This window comes from Pteropus vampyrus, unplaced genomic scaffold (genome assembly GCF_000151845.1).
Source record: "Pteropus vampyrus isolate Shadow unplaced genomic scaffold, Pvam_2.0 Scaffold132, whole genome shotgun sequence".
Lineage (NCBI taxonomy): Eukaryota > Metazoa > Chordata > Mammalia > Chiroptera > Pteropodidae > Pteropus > Pteropus vampyrus.
Genome location: NW_011888913.1, coordinates 795003 through 798221, shown reverse-complemented (window position 1 = coordinate 798221; position 3219 = coordinate 795003). Strand labels below are relative to the sequence as shown.

General features: G+C 47.2%; 1 pseudogene; it reads right to left on the bottom strand.

The window, feature by feature from the left end:
* Positions 1-2854: 2854 nt before the first annotated feature.
* Positions 2855-2973, bottom strand: LOC111744325 (annotated as a pseudogene).
* Positions 2974-3219: the final 246 nt, after the last annotated feature.

The following is a 3219-nucleotide window of genomic DNA, read 5'->3' as shown; positions in this document are numbered from 1 at the left end:
GAACTGTTGTCATATCTTCTCTGTGATGTTAGAAACGTCCCGCTGTCCTTCATGGGACTCGTAGCTGCCTTTCTCTTGCCTGCTAGTGTTGCTAGCAATCTTTGGATTCTTGACTCATCGCTCCAGCTTCGCCTCGGTCATCACACGGTGGTCAGCCTTGGGTCTCTGCGTCTCCTCTCCTCTCCTTAAGAGGACGTGAGTCACACCGGATGAGAGCCCATCCACTCCAGTTTGACTTCATCTTAATTGGTTACTTCTGCAATGGTCTGATTTCCAAATAAGCTCGGATTATGAATTCTGGGAAGGCCATACGTTTGGGGGTGCGGGGCGTATCTGATTCAGTTCAGGTAATAACAGCCTTTCTGCTCTTGCAGGCCTTGGGACGAAATCATTAACCCTGCTCACAACTTCTAAAATCCTCCCTACGTTACACTTTCCCTTTTTGTCCCCTTCCAATGTGACCTTTTCTGTTGGGACCCAGACTGACAGAGACCCAGTGGAAAGGGCTTGAAGAGTTCAAGGGCTTAAAGCGGAGATTCCGTAGTTAAGCGTAGAGGTGCCATATTTAACCGCAACTAGACGGCTTAGAAAAGAAAGAGAATGAAACCCTCAAAATCTTAAATCCCCAGCTCGTGTAATAGACCAAAACCAAGAGCTTTTCTATCACCATTGAAATGATTTCATATCTCTTCCAGCCCTGTGGCATAGATACTTAAAAAAAAAAAAACAAAAAAACCCTCAACTATTGATTTTGCAGGTGGCTGAGATACAATATCAGTGCAATTCACAGTCTCGCAAGGTCTCTTATAAAAATTTAGTGCATTGATGATGAACGAGTCGGAGCCTGGAGATTGAAAATGGTGAAATTGAAGATGAAAGGGCTCAGAGAAATGAAACTGAGGACAATCCTAGGTCTGCTACGCCCAAGCATGAGAGGCATTTTCAAAGACTTTTATCGATGAGAGACTGTAATTATAGAAAGGTCTGAATTTATTAGTGCAAGAAGACTTACTAAAGATTGCACATTCTATGTGCTAAATTAAGTAATCGGGAGAGTTCTAATTATTTCCATGACACTCAGAATTCTTGCTATAAGAACCCAAAGACTTTGGGGCACTAGAACACTGGAATGGACTTATTATGTGCAACCCAATCTCTGCCTCGTAAGACTGTTCCTTTTCTATACTTTTCACAAATACACTGATGCAGAATACTCAGAAAAGCACTACTGTGGCCGCTCTCTAGAGGCTGGCCTGCTGGAGATGCTGGCAGTCCACTCTGCATTCACACAGGCTCCCTGAAATCACTGGATATGGGTGAGTCCTGGGTCGAGACAAGGCACGTGCATTTTTATATGTAACCATATGGCTTGAGTGGTAATCAGAATGATTCGACTAAGAACGGTTTTCAGTAACGGGGAGTTGCTGACTGGTTCACTGAAATAATAATTGTAGGACAGCCCACTAACATGCTATTATGTTTGTCTAATTACCCCCAAGCTCTAGGTCTGGGAAATAGATTAGATCTACCAAAACAGAGACTATGTCTTCCGATTCTTTTGCCATTCTGAGTTGATCAAAAAATGCTGAGCTCCGTGAATAAATGTGCTTAGTAAACCTGAGGCTGGATATGATAAAGATATGGCTGGGAATTAATGGGAGACTTACTCATTAGCGCCCAGTTGTTGCCAAAAAAATTGAAACAACTGGAAGGCAGATATGGAGCACAGGCAGTGGGCAAAGACAACGCCAGCTTCGCTCCTGACGAAGGCATGGATTTTATCTATGAGCGACTGGGCTTTTTGACTCCGGCCTTCGGAGCTGGGGAAAGACTCCTGCTCCGCCATGCATGGGCCTTTGGGAAGAGACTTGGTGTGTCAACTGGGACAAGGAAGAGCAGAGGGAGATGTGCTTTATGCTTCCTGCTGCCCACTGGCACAAGGAAAGGCTGAAGCTAGCAGGCGGAATTTGTTCCTCTGTTTAGTAATCCGGCGCGTGCTGCACGCTGCTGTCATTGTGAGTACCTGCTATTGTACAGGGGTCAGCACCCATGGGTGAGAGAGGGAACCCTGACGTCAGCTGTGGACTTTGGACCATAATGCTGTGCCATGTGGTCCATCATCTGTAACAAAGGTGCCATCTGGTGGGCATGCTGGGCATGCAATGCCTGTGCGGATGCCAGGGGCGGCCGGGACTCTACTGTCTGCTCAGTTTTGCCTATAACTGCTCTAAAAAATAAAGTCTAAAAACAGAGAAACTAAGACAGTAACGGTTCCTTCCTATGGTGCCAGAGTCCGCATTGGGGAGCTGCCGCGGAGTTAGGGGCCCGGTGCCCGCCTTGCCCAGCGCTGCTTGTGACAGCGGGATGAAGCTGCGCGCCCCTGGTGACACGGTAGCTCTCATGATCCCGCAGCTGCCTGAGCTCCGTTAGAAATTCTCTTTCCTTTCCTCTTCTGCTGTCTTGGGAAGCCCCAGGAGAGTACTGTGTGCCGTTACCAGTCTTCTACGACATTAAATAAAACGCTTCATGCTCAGGTGTCAACGTCCCTCTCTGCAGGACGCAGAACCGCGTCTTCACGAGGATGAAGCTTCTACACAACTGGACGCTAAGACGAGCCCATGAACGTCAGAACCTCAATGTATGTCTATGCCCTGTTTCCAGGAGCTTCTGATTGGACATGAGATTTGTCCTCGTCTAGTGACTCCTGTGGCTGACGTCACACTGGCTCCTTATTTGGCATCATATTTTTGTTTAATTTTTAATTTTTTATTTTCTTAGGTCTGGCAACCCTTGGTTGACCTCACAGATTGCAAGGACCTCGTCAGTTTACAATATCTAATTTTTTTACTTTTTACACCTACAGCATACGGTCTTCGTAGGTGGTCTCCCATCCAAGTACTAACCAGGCCCGACCCTGCTTAGCTTCCGAGCTCAGACGAGGTCGGGCGTGTTCAGGGCGGCATGGCTGGAGACTTGCCATTGTATTTTAATTTCTTCATATTTTCCTTCATAACAATAAACTCAGACAAAGGCGCTTGAGTTCTTCCCAGCCAATAGGTTGCTGGGAAGTTGGGGTTCCACAGGGAGCCTGCGCCTGGAGGGATGGGCCGCGGTGCTGTCGCCGCGTCCCATCAGCACCATCCCAGGAGCTCTCATACATGGGAGCCAGCGAGACGATTTTGTCCAAGCTACTGACTTATTTCCCGTAGTAACTCATCA